Source organism: Mus caroli, unplaced genomic scaffold, assembly GCF_978045245.1.
Source record: "Mus caroli unplaced genomic scaffold, Mus_caroli_1 scaffold_8, whole genome shotgun sequence".
NCBI lineage: Eukaryota > Metazoa > Chordata > Mammalia > Rodentia > Muridae > Mus > Mus caroli.
This window is the reverse complement of record NW_028227263.1, coordinates 132,969,819-132,984,579: the sequence shown is the minus strand read 5'-3', so window position 1 is coordinate 132,984,579 and position 14,761 is coordinate 132,969,819.

Genomic DNA, 14,761 nt, shown 5'->3' with positions numbered 1-14,761 from the left:
CCAAAAATGACTATTTGTTCTTTCCTTTTCTGTTTGTTTGTGTGTTCTGTATGTGTGTGTGTTTGCTTGTTTTTGCAAAAGGGTGTCTGCTCATAAACTTACTAAGCAGTTGGAAATGGCCTTGAACTCCAATTTTATGGCTTTTACCTCCCCAGTGCTGGGGTTCTCTCACAAGAATCATTTTCTTTTGGGTTTTGGTTTTGGTTTTGGTTTTGGTTTTGGTTTTGGTTTTGGTTTTGGTTTTGGTTTTGGTTTTCTGAGAAAGTGTTCCTCTAGTGCTGGCTATCCTGGAACTCCCCATGTAGACCAGGGTGGACTGGAACTCACAGAGATCTGCCTGCTTCTGTCTCCTGTATGCTGGGATTAAAGGGGTATGCAATCACTACTGGCTTTCTCCAGGCATTCTAATAGTTAGGCTGAATTGTGTGCCCTGAAATTCAAGAGTTAAGGGATTAACCCTTAATACTCCACACTGTAGCCTTATTTCAAAGAGTGCTAAACCTCTGTACAAAGTCAGAATTCTAAATACCATCAGCCCAAAGAAAAATAGTAGCTCAGGGATTCTGAAGTCTAAAGTCCCTTAGATTACAACACTGAAAAAAATCTGAATGTTGAAACTACAAGCTACAGTTTTCACGAGAGAAGAAAACCTGTTTGGGTTAGAAAGACAAATTCTGGGAATCAGTTAGCCACAAGGTATACCAATGTTTGAATTCAATGTAAAAATTCATCATTTGGCTGAACTGATAGTTCCTGCTGATGAAATTCTGGATTTTAATATGTTAAAGCAACCTTGATCAGAAGAAGCATCCATATGAAAATAATTATTTTCACGAGAATTAAAAAAAAAATACATGCTCAAGGGAGAACCTCTACCTCTCAGGGAAGAGATGCAGGTGGGAGGAGGGACTGGCGGGGAGGAGAGAGGAAAGTGGGGAGCATCCATCAGGACATAAATAAATAAATAAATAAATAAATAAATAAATAAATAAATAAATAAATAGGGAAAAGCACCATATGTCACTGACTGTAACCATTTAGTTCCCGCTAACTGACGTTTTGTTTACATTAGTGCTTAGAACTGATTTTCACCTACTGGAAGCAACACAAAATCATGACACTAGTGAGATAGGAATTGAAAAAAATTAACATTTGTGTATACAGACTTCTAACCCTTAAAAAAAGGAGTCTTTTAGTCACATCTCTTATATCCCAAGCTTTCTTGGAATATAAGAACTTTATATGCAGTTAAAAATGACCTCTAACTTCTGATACTTAGGTATCCACCCAGGGATGATATGGTATGCGATGAAACCCAGGGATTCTAGAATATTAGGCAAACACCTTACAAAGGGTCTTCTCTGTCAGAATTTTTTAAAGAGCAGAATGATGTTAAAAAAAAAAAAAAAAAAAACAGTGTGAATTAATTAGCTCAGCAGAGCCATACTCTAAGGTAAAAATGCTGACCCATCCGGTAGGGAGGTGTACAAAGCCAGTTAATCCCATCACATATTGGAAAGGATTATGGAGCCATATGGGCTACCTATGTCTGTGCTATCTGTTTGAATGGGAGATTTTCTATTATTTTTTTTCTTGCATTTTCCTTAAACTCTTACGGTCATATTTTTGTTTGATCAATTTAACAGAAAGGGTACTTCATTTTTAAAGTTCTCACGTGAATAAAAACAAACAAACCAACAAACAAAAACACCATCCACAGATTAATGCACCGTTTTCCCAAGGGAATCATGCTTTTTCTGTCTGACTGATGTTTACTGGTGAAATATTTACAGATAAGGACACAACACACTTAGCATGGGAGATTGGCGTGGTGTTGCAGGGCAGGAGCGCTACAGAATCAGTTGCTAAAACTGACACACAGTGCAGGCTCAGAAGGATTCCAAGAATCTCTACTCCTCTTACACAATTAGAAATGAACATTAAGCCGGAGAAAAGAATATAAACCAAAGGAACTGGCGAAAGGAATATAAACCACCATGGCTGTACCCAGCATTGACGGTGGGCTGAGTTCAGCCTGCACCTGGCACTTGCCACACAATGTCTCACTTCTAAGAACCCTGACCCAACACTGTGGCGAACACTTAAGCTGTTGGCAGATGCCCTGTACGCACAAGCAAATACCCAGAACCCGAAGACCAAGGAAGTTCGAATAAAAACCCCACAGGGGTGGCGGATGTTCACCCCAGAGCAGCATAAGCTCACTTTTACTTAACTCTGGACTTCTACTCTTGCTCACTCCTGAACTTAGGGTGGGTTCTGAGGAAATTCACCGGGTGACATCAAGACGAAGTACCTCACTGGAAGTGCTTTGGAGCACCCTCAGCCCTTTGTCCATTTGGGGCTGTTACATACCGTCTAGAGAAGCCGGTCCGAAGCTGAAGAAGCTGTGTAGGATGTTTTCCAGAAACTTTGGGGTCTTAGCGTGTGACGCTGCTGCAAATGCATATGAAGAAACTTTTCTGGGCGTTTTCCAGAAACTTCGGAGTCTTACTGAGGAGACTTGCAGGTACGTGTGAAAAAGCCTTGCGAGGCGTTTTCCAGAAACTTCGGGGTCTTGTTGGGCTACGGCTACGTGACGTATAAGGATTGTAGCTGCCTGTTGCTTTTCCTGACTGGTCTGAATATGGCATCCCTCCTTGCCTCCTTTTGCTCCATACAAGGGGTCCTGATGGTCTGGTTTCTAGACAGGCAGATGAAATGGTCACTCTTGCGCAGCTGGCTAATTTTAGGACCACTACACCCATGCTTCTGAGCCATGTTTTAATCTTTTGTTTCCATTTTAGTGTACGAGTGTTTTCTGTTGTGGGTAACACACTAAACTGTCCAACACACACACACACACACACATGCATGTGCACAATAAATGCATGTTCCCCACAAGACGTGTGCGCCGTCCCCTGCCCCCCACGTGTAACACAACAGGCACACCCGCGCATGCGTGTGTGTATACACACACACACACAGATATACACGCGCACTCACACTCTCACACACATACACTCACACATACACACACTCACACACAGGCGTGTGCACAATAAATGCGTGCTCCCTCACCACAAGACGTGCTCCGCCCCCTGACCCCTACGTGTAACACATGCCGGCACATCCATAAAGGCATGCCTGCGCATGCGTGCGTGTATACACACACACACACACACACACACACACACACACACACACACAACACACACACGCACGCACGCACGCACGCACGCACGCACGCATGCACGCACGCACATGCATGCGCGCGTGCGCGAGCGCATACACAATCCACAATACCACATCCATTCACTGACTAAAGTCAACATTTCCTGGCTCTCAGTTTAAGTGTTTTTTAATCTCATGAAAACAACTATTTTCATAGGATGCTTCTGATCAATGTTTCTGTGACTTATTAAAATCCAGTATTTCATCAACAGGAAAGGATATCAATGCACCCAACTGACGAGAATTTCTTCCACTGAACTCAAATGTTGGTATATCTTGTGACTGACTCCCAGAAATTAGATTTCTTAATTCTATCAGGTGACATTTTTTTTTTCTCTCCCAGGAAAACTACAGCTTGTGATTTCAACATTCAGATCTTTCAGTATTGTAGTCTCAGGGACTTTAAATGAAAGTTTTTTGTTTTTGTTTTTGTTTTTTCTTTTTTCTTTTTCATCCTGAACTTCCAGCCTTCTTTGGGCTGATGACATTTAGGGTTCTGACTTTTGTGAAGCGGTTCAGAACTCTTTTGAAATAAGGCCACAGTCTAAGGTCTTTGAGGTTAATCCCTCAACTCCTGAATTTCAGGACACACATTTCACCTAACAATTAGAATGCTTGGAGAGATTGGCCCAGGCCTTAGATTCCAGCATAGAGGAGATAGAAACAGGCAGATGTCTGTGAGTCCCACACCATCTTAATCTACATGGGGTGTTCCAGGACAGCCAGTTCTAGTGAGATACTTGCTCAGAAAAACAAAAACTATAAGAAAATTATTCTTGTGAGGGAATCCCAGAACTAGAGAGGTAAAAGCCATAAGATTGGATTACAAGGTCATTTTCAACTGCATAGTGAGCTTATGAGCAGAAAGACTAAAAGACATACTTTTGAGAAAACAAGCAAACACACACACACACACACACATAAACGGAAAAGGAAAGACAAAGAAGAGAAAACAAGTAGTTGGTTTTTGGTCACAGCACTTTAATTCCATCCAGACCACAGTTTTCACACACTGTTCATCAAACATTATATATTTTCTACAAAAAATATATAAACCCCTCTCTGCTTACAGAGATGAGCCCTGTTCAGCAACTATGTCTTTTATTTTATTTATTGTTTTATTTTTTTCCTGTTGTGATTCTGACACATTCAGGAGGGTCTCTGGCCCTTTGTCCCATTCTACTGCCAAAGGCTTGACCCTGTTCACTGAAGCATCTGGGATCCAAAACTCTCCAGAAATGATAAAAAGTTAACAATTTTAGAATGAGCACAGGATTGGAAGTCGTGGGAGATAAATGCCATTCTCGATATTCCCTTCCAGTGTGGTACTGTCCCCTTTGACCACAGTGACATGCTATGCTTGCTTAGAATGTGTTCTCCTCACAGGGGAGCATCAAGCATTGTATTAGAGATACAGACCTGAGACTGAGTCAGGATTCCAGTTGTGATTCAATGAACAGGGAAGTTATCTTTCCAATATTTTGTTTGTTTGCATATGCAATAGTTACACACTCAAAAGAAATGCCTTGATGAATATTGATGCTTCAGTGCAAATTTTCAAACCTTGAAAGACTTAATGTAAATGTAAATACATTGGATCTTCTTTTCAGTTTAGATTTCTATATTTCTCAGTCATTGGCAGAAATCACCAAACTGAAGACATTGCTCAAACACCTAACTCATATTATAAGAGGTCATTGTTATAAAAATCAGTTCCTCCTGCTTTATATTTTTTAATTTTTGATTTCAGTTTGCTTGTTTGTGGGTTCTTGGTTTGTTTGTTTGTTTTTGTTTTGTTTTTCCGTTTGAGGTATGGTTTCATAGTGTAGCCCTGGCTGGCCAAGAACTCAGGCGTAAATTATAATCTCTCTTATTATCAAGTGCACATATCCTGCAGAAACGAGCAGCATGCAGTAGGTCATTCATTCATCAAAATGGTGACAGTTTGAGGGGCTCATTTGCCTCATTTTATGCAGGGCTTTGGGAATTTTACAGAAGAACTGGGTAACATCTCATCAAGTTTATAGGGGCATATCAGTGACGTTAGTACAATTTTGATTGGCTACTATGCCAGTTTCACTATATTTCGTGAGACCTTGAAGGGTTTCAGTGACCAGCTCTGTTCTGTATCTCCTCCAGTCTCCTGTACCAGGAGCTGAGTCAGGTCCAGACTTATCCTCCCTAAGCAAGGACCATTATTAATAAAAGGCCCCTTGTCAATAGCTCCTCCTGAGGAGCTTATTATGCTTCCTGGGAAATTGAAAAATTGTATTCCCAAGGTTTTTGAACTTGTAAGTGCACAAGTCAGAGAAGCCTTTCCCATGCAGTACATGTGGAAATCCCTGCAGATACAAGGTTAACCTGCAGACTTATGAGAGACTTCACACAGGACAGAAGCCCAGCACATGCTCCCTGTGCAACAGTAGCTTCTGTCAGTCATCCACATACCACCATCATCTGAAGAATTACCACAACTCTGACTGAACAATTTCCTCCCCAGAGAAAAGCAGGGCTTCATTCAGCCTCAGCGTCTCATCTGCACATGAAGAAGCATGTAGCTTCTCAATAGGAGTTAACCAGTGAAGTTGTTTCACTTAATATTCCGATTGTTTCCTTCCACGTGCTGTCCCATGCCATTGGCATGTGAGGGTAAAAAGAGGTTTTTGTCAGTTTGTTCACTAAAGTTTTCTTTCTGCCAATTACCAACTTTAGCATTCATGTGGCAGGAAAACTAGGGCAGGCAGCCATTAGGGGTCAGTGCTTAGAATCACTGATGGAGATGAATCAAGATACCTATGGGACTGCTGCCAATGACAGCCAGTGATTAGAGAAGTTACTAATCTCACACCAGTCAGAATGGCTAAGATCAAAAATTCAGGTGACAGCAGATGCTGGCAAGGATGTAAAGAAAGAGGAACACTCCTCCATTGCTGGTGGAATTGCAAGCTGGTACAACCACTCTGGAAATCAGTCTGGTGGTTTCTCAGAAAATTGTACATAGTACTACCTAAGGACCCAGCTATACCACTCCTGGGCATATACCCAGAAGATGCTCCAACATGTAATAATGACACATGCTCCATCATGTTCATAACAGCCTTATTTATAATAGCCAGAAGCTGGAAAGAACGCAGACATCCTTCAACAGAGGAATGGATACAGAAAATGCGGTAGATTTACACAATGGAGTACTGCACAGCTATTAAAAATGATGACTTCATGAAATTCTTAGGCAAATGGATGGAACTAGAAAATATCATCCTGAGGAAGGTAACCCAGTCACAAAAGAACACACATGGTATGCACTTACTGATAAATGGATATTAGCCAAAAAGCTCAGAATACCCAAGATACAATTCACAGACCATATGAAGCTCAAGAAGAAGTAAGACCAAAGTGTGGATGTTTCAGTCCTTCTTAGAAGGGTGAACAAAATATTCATGTGAGGAAATAAAGAGACAAAGTGTGGAGCAGAGACTGAAGGAAAGGCTATCCAGAGATTGCCCCACCTGGGTATCCATCTCATATATAGTCACCAAATCCAGACACTATTGTGGATGCTAAGAAGTACATGCTGACAGCAGCCTGATAGAGCTGTCTCCCGAGACACTCTGCCAGAGCCTGACAAATACAGAGGTGGATGCTCACAGCCAACCATTGGACTGAGCACGGGGTCCCCAATGGAGGAGTTAGAGAAAGGACTAAAGGAGCAGAAAGGGTTTACAACCCCATAGGAAGAACAAAAATATCAACCAACCAGACCGTCCAGAGCTCCCAGGGACTAAACCACCAACCAAAGAGTACACAGGGAGAGACCCATGACTCCATGCATATGTAGCAGAGGATGGCCTTGTTGGGCATCAATGGGAAGAAAGGCCCTTGGTCCTGTGAAGGCTCAACGCCCTAGTGTAGGGGTAATGCCATGGTGGGGAGGTGGGAGTGGGTGTGTGGGTTGAGGAGCACTCTTGTAGAAGCAGGGGAAGGGAATGGGGAGGGGCTTCGTGGGGGAAACTGGGAAAGGGGATAGCATTTGAAATGTAAACAGTGAATCTATCCAATTAAAAACAGACCAAAAAAATGAGAAGTTACTCCGAAGACTTTTTTCTGTGGGAACAAAGTTTAATTTACCGGGGCTGGCACTTCCTGTGGCCAGCAGAAAACTATGAACTCTCTAAACTCCTTGGGACTCAGGAGAGAGAGAAGGAGAATGAGAAAATACACACACACACACACACACACACACACACACACACACACACACGCACACACACACACTGAGTGGATAAAACTAAAGGCAGAATCCAAGAACTTTATACTCACAAGTATTTACATGCATGCATGCATACAGACAGACAGACAGACAGATAGATTCACACACTGAATGTTTAGAGCAAAGCTCCAGCAATCAGGCTCCAAGCATTTCACACATACATATACATATACATACACACACACATACATACATACATACATATACACACACACACACTATTGGTCAATGGAGCAAGCTCCAACACAAACACAGAAAAGCTTTGCATGTATACATACATACTTGATGGGTGGAAGGAACAGTATTCCACGGCCCACTCACACAAACCTTACACATATACTAGCATGCACATAGTTGATGGATAAAAGGAACAATGTTCCAATCCTCCACACTTTATTTTATCTTCCATAACTTATATATCCCAGCAAAACCTTTCAAGCAGTATAGAATTACAATGTGATTACATTTTACTTTTCTTTTAGTAAATAATAGTGAAAAAAAAACAATGTGTTATCCAATATGTTTACAAGAAATAACATTATGTAGTACAGGTAAAGAAAACAAACTATTCCAAAAACACCCATGTACATTTATAGCTAAGCAACTTGGTATAGACTAACAAAGTGTAAGCAAGCAACTTAGTTTTCTCAGCCATGTTCTCTTCCTGGCAGGCAACTATGTATGGTTACAAAGAAAGTAGTAATTATTTTCTTATCTTTAAAAGCAATCTTGTAAGAATATTAAAGGATTTATAAAACTAACCTTCTTATAGAAATCAGTCATATCTGCCTTAAATTCTCAGGATAGGTATCTACTCATATGCAATTCTTAATAAATCATACCAGGAATCCAAGGATGAAAATGGGTATAAGAAATCAATCATCACTTGTCCAGCCTCAGAGAGAGTCACTTCAGCCAATGCTGCCATTTGTCTTACTCCCTGATTATAAAAGGTCCTAGCTTAACTAGTAAAAGTGTGCCTTTCTGAACTTCAGATTGTTCCCTAAGATCTTTTTACACCAGAGCCAGTAATAAAAACATCTCAACCTAGCTTTACTAACAACTTTATTTTTCCAAATGTTTTCTAAGGGGGTGGTCGTTCTCTAGGGTGGTGACTGAGTCATTAATCTGCTCCAGCAGCAAGGCCTGAAAGAGATCAAGCATTATTAATTGTGAGTGCCAGGGATACTGATCAGTGAGGGACTGAGAGCCCCCTTAAAGGCTTCATACAATTCTTAGATTAAGAGGGATGTGAGGTAGCAAGCACAGTAAAACTCCATAACAGGATGAAGTCCGTAGGGTCATGCCATGCGTAGGCTCACCCATGTGGCCATTATAACCGTGGGTAGCATTCCATGAGTTCTAAAGCCATTTGTAGTTCCTCCTGCATGGCCCTTGGCAGTTTTCCAAGTGCCTAAATATTGGCTATTATCTGATTTCCCAGTAGTAAATAGATGTTGATGGTTCTCTGTTTCTCCTTTGTATATCCAGTGTGTTTGTGTATCCAGTGTGTGGGGTGCAAGTGCCAGTGTGCACCTTATCTTCCCACTTATTTGAGACAGAGTCTTTCTTGTTTAGCATTTTGTTTTCCAGGCAAGGTGACTCTGAAGCACATACAAATCCTCTTGTATTCATTCCCCACATCTCCTAGGAAGCTGATATGGCAAATGTCTCTGCCATTGGTTCTGCCCCTCCAAAATGTTATCTTATGTGTGTGTGTGCTTGAGTGTATATATTTGCACTTCCTGTTTCAAAGAGCTCTTGTATGTCAGTGGTAAATTTTATGACCTACCCCAAATATCTAATGCTACAAGGAGTAAGTATATTTACATTTCTATAAATATGCTTTCTGATATTTTGCTCCTTTTTTCTCATCACCAACATGAATTCTGGTACCAGGCTGGTTTTACCATGCTGTGGTAAAAGATTGTTACCTCTAAGTGTGGTATGAGCCCTTGCCTCTATTTACTTCTAGATATGCATAATCTTTTTGTCTGTTGTGGAATGCTGAGACAACATTTTTACCTTGAAGCAGATGCCATGTATTAACAAGCACACAGAAGCATTTATCAGCAAATGCACTGAACAATTAAAATTTTTCTTTGCTCCAAGCACCTAAATTTTACAAACAGAAATATTAAATTCTGAGTCACCTAGGGACACTTCACACACACACACACACACACACACACACACACACACACACACAAAAGTCCAGAACTCACTGTTGAAAAGGACTGTTATGTAATCAGGTACCAGAGTATCTTTTTGGGATTTTGTGTGTGTGTGTTTATTTATTTTTGTTATTGTTATTTTAATTTACTTATTTTATGTATGTGAGTACACAGTTCCTCTCTTCAGACACACCAGAAGAGGGCACTGGATCCCATTACAGATGGTTGTGAGCCACCATGTGTTTGCTGGGAATTTAACTCTGAACCTCTGGAAGAGCACTCAGTGCTATTATCTATTAAGCCACCTCTCCAGCTTGTGTGGGGTCTTTTTGTTTTGTTTTTTGATAATTTCGGGTACTGAACCCAGGACATTGCAAATGCAGGCAAAGTGTATACCACCAAGCCCAGGACATAAATTTGGCCTTAAATACAGAATATGGCTTCATTCCAGGTGCTCTCCTCAAACTCACAACTCTCTGACCTTGGTTTCCTGAGCACGGGAGATGAAGGTATGCACACTCAGTTCTGGCCACATTTGTCTGTCTGCTGAGACAAGCTCTCACTAAGTAGTTTTGTGATCCCAACAACCTTAGTAGACAACGAGGCCAGTCTCAAACTCACTCGCATCTGCCTATCTCTGCATCTCACAGGGTATGCCACTTTACCCTGGCTAATTATTCTTGAAAAGTTCTTAGGTTAACTCTGCTGTCCTTCAGGCCAACATAGTAATGGGAGCACGAGTGGGCTGCCTGTAGTTTGCTGTCTTTGGGTGTGTTGGAAGCTTTCTTTGTGGATTTCCTGGGAGTAGAGATTTCCTCTGGATTTCTGAGTTCTTGTATATATTTTTGTTTGTTTGTTTGTTTGTTCCCCAAAGTCCCAGGCTCCTGAGGTCTTGCCCTAAAGTGTATTTGGATCAGATCTCATTTTTTTGGAGATTTTTTTTCTTGTGCTATTTTCTTGCATCATCTGGAGTTTCTCCTATGGGTACCAGCTGTGGAACTGTTCCTTTACACTCATCTGTCACTTTTGGTTGTATGTTTATGTAACTGGCCTTTTTCTTCTGTGGAGGTGTGCCCTTCCTTCCCTGGAATACTGCTGGTTTTACACACTAAACCACCTTGAGTTAAAAGAGATGCAGCTTTCTTGGACTTTTTCCTTAATATTTCTTCTTCGTCAACTTTTCTTTTTTATTCTTCCTATTTTTTTAGTTCATTTTTCTTCAAATATGGAAGAATATGATGTTTTTGTCCTGAGACTTGACAAACCAGGAAAAGATAAGAACAAGATTTTCACACACTGCCATTTCTCTGGCAAGTTTTTTGAAAGCATTTCTGAGACAGCCAGGATGCTTTCAAAGATGTGCTGAGTCTCCATTCCAGTGTGACCAATAAGTACAGTACTGCAAGAACCATGTTTGGAGATGTTTAAAAAATTGATGCATATTCTAAGCACCACAGTTTAAAGCAGTAAAAAAAATGTATTCCTGATAACTGGAAGACTTGAGACAATATCAATTAAAACTGTCTGACTACGTTTCCACTTCCTCTCAGGTGCTCAAAAGTTGTGAATTACTTCATTCTTAAGGTAAAAAATTTACTAGCAACTAAGAGTCGACACTAGGAAATTGGTAGGAAAAGGGAAAAATTTTAAGTTGGATTTTGCCTGAAAAGTCTTCAAATCAGGCTTATATGTATCAAATAAATAATATAGTTTACCTTTTAAAATTTAAAATATACTGTTACTTTTAATAATTCAAGTATTATAAGACTATCAAAAATAACTTTGTAAGACATACAAGGGACTGTTAATTGCACTTTTCAATGTTTTAATTAAGAGCTTTTAAAGAACTGTAAACTAAACCAAGTCAGTTTAGTTAAACAGATGATAAATGACTTTTTATTTGCACTTCTGATTCTTTTAGTACAAATTGATACAACAGATACATAAGATATGGCAGATTATGCATTTGATCAAAGCATTTTGATTTAAGCCTAAAACAGATCCAAATTTTCTTAGTTCATGCATAAGACCCAAGGACTTGCCTACTGGCCTCGAGGCAGTCTTCTCTCTAATCATAATCCATTATTCCTCAGCTGCAGATGAGACAGGGCACAATCTGTTATAAACAGAGAACTGTCATAAAAACAGGATCATAGTATTAAACTAAGATCATTCTCATTCAAATGAAGTGTCTTCCTGTATAGCATAAATTTTGTTGATGTCTTATTTTCATAAATTAACTTTCGTTTGATTTCATTTTATGGTATTTGTGTTCAGTTTTGTTTTAAAAATTGGTTTAAATTTATATAAAACTGTGTCCATCTTTAAAAATGATTGCATTAACAGCATAGTCCTCAAGACAGTGTTTGTAAGTACATGTCCAATTCAGGAAAAAAAGTCATGTTTCCCACCTGGCCTTTTTCTTCTTTTTTTACTTGTTTTGGCAATTCCCAGTTGTTAATATCTAACTTTCTCTGTGAGGGAGGCGCTCTTACTTGCTTAGCATTTGACATGGGCATAGCTGTCTGTTCCTTGTAATTGTTGTGACACTTGGGAAGAGCTCTTACCAGAGGCATCTTTGGATAAGGTAACAAATGGCCTGTCAGAGTTCTCAGGTGGAAGAGTCTTGAGAGGCTGGCTATTTTGGATCAGTACTTCAGCTGGATCACAGTGCTCATGGTCTTTTTTTTTTTTTTTTTTTTTTCCAGTTTTTTATTAGGTATTTTCTTCATTTAAATTTCAAATGCTATCAGAAAGTTCCCTATAACTCCCCACCACACACACACCACTTCCCTACCCACCCACTCCCACTTCTTGGCGCTGGTGTTCCCCTGTACTGGGGCATATAAAGTTTGCAAGACCTAGGGGCCTCTCTTCCCAATGATGGCTGACTAGGCCATCTTCTGCTACATATGCAGCTAGAGACATGAGTTCATATTGTTGTTCCACCTATAGGGTTGCAGAGTCCTTCAGCTCCTTGGGTACTTTCTTTAGCTTCTCCATTGGGGGCCCTGTGTTCCATCCAATAGATTACTGTGAGCATCGACTTCTGTGTTTGCCAGGCAGTGGCATAGCCTCACAAGAGACAGCTATATCAGGGTCCTCTCAGCAAAATCTTGCTGGCGTATGCAATGGTGTCTGCGTTTGGTGGCTGATTATGGGATAATAAAGATTTTATGTACAACTAACCTAAAGAAAGGCACTTGGTAAGCAAATAACATGCATCCAAGAGCAGAAGTGGGGCTTCTTTAAGGAATACTTAAAGTCTTTAGTTCTTATTATTTCTGTGCTATGGTCACTCCCCTTAGTGCTCAGTAACACTACAACAACAGGGTCTCTGCTAAAAGTGTACTGAGACACTAGTCCTGACTTAAAGGCTCATGATCTTCTGGTGTTCCTTCCTAGCAGATTGGGAATCATCAACTTGACTCTCAATCCATGGCAGCATCTCCAAAAGGGTGACAAAGGTGTTAGGTAACTTTTTTAACACATTCATCTAGTAGAAAAGAAAGCATAATAAATAAATAAATATTTAAAAACAAGAAAAGAGGAGTATGAAGTTGTTAGAACTCCCTTAAGTATAACAGCAAAGAAGCCACCAGAGACATAAAAGGAAAAGGAAAAGTCAAATTAAAATATGAAGAACTCAAAGTCAGATGCTAAATCAGTGCAGAACACTTCATGCTATGATGGAAAGAAAGTTGATGAAGGAGTTTGGAAAACTAAAATTAGTCACAGAGAAAAACGACAACAGTGTAAAGGTGATAAACTGCTGACTGATCCTGGCTCACTGGATTCAACTAGCTGTAATATGAATCTACCTCATGCTATGTGCAAGAATATATAGATGCAGTGCTCTTGTGATGTGAAGCCTGTCTACTTCAATGTGTCAACTTCTGGAAAATAGACACAGGTTGTTACTACTGTTGTGGCCACTGTCTGGAGTTTCAGAAACTATCATATATGTGTGAGATGTCAGGGATTGCTGTTAATAATTGAAACCAAATTAATCCAAAACAAAAACAAAACAGAAAAAAACAATAAAAACTACCATATTGTACACCTAACTAATAGTCTTATATTTTTTCTTACAGACAAAAATATAAACTCATCATTGTGACCCTAAATTTAATATCACTAACTTATATTTTTATTTTAGTTGACTAATATCAATATAGTTCTATGCTCTACAATATAACCAGAACTCCTTATATATTAACTACAATCCCCTTATATTTAAGAGTATAGGTTTGTCAAACTACAAACATTTATCATGTTAACCGTTGTGATTGTATAGTCCAGTCATGTGAATAGTGAATGATCCTATTGTTCTGTAGCTGATCTCCAGACTGTTTCATTACAATCATAAAACTCTGTCCTTGAAAGTAACATCTATCACTTCCACAGTTCATTCATGCCAATCATTCTAATATCTTTTAAATTTTCATTACGTAATTAATTTATTGTTGGGGAGGCACCTGTGTATATAAGGTAGCATACATGTGCGGATGTTAGAAGATATGTTTTCAGTTGTGTCTGTCCGTTCATGATTGGGACTCTGGAATGAACTTTGGTCATTGGGCTTCTTGGAAGCCACCTTAAATGGCTAAGCAATCTCTCTGGCCTCATTGTTTTAGCTTCTGTGTGTTTCTAGTTGACCATTTGTAATTACTACAGCTAGTTGGATTCATACAGCTGTATAAGTGGTCATAGAACTTAACACAGAGTCTTTTATGGTCATCTATGTTTTAGAATGTGTCAACTTTCATCTTTGAGTATATATGTTACATCATTGTTTGTGCATACAATGTTCTTTGTCTTCATGCATGTTTTTGTTGATGAACATATAAAATGATTGCATCTTTCAGCTGTTGGAATGATTCTGCTATGGAAATGACATGAAGGTACCTCTTCTAAAGCCTGATTTTATTCTCTTTTACTCATAGCTTAGTGACACATTATCCTATCATTCTCCCCTGGATTCTTGTACTCCTTACCTTTGATCTCTTTTCTGATGTTATAGCCCATAACTACTTTCCCTTAACACTTAACAAATGGACATTGTGATCCATGTTTCAGAAAGAAC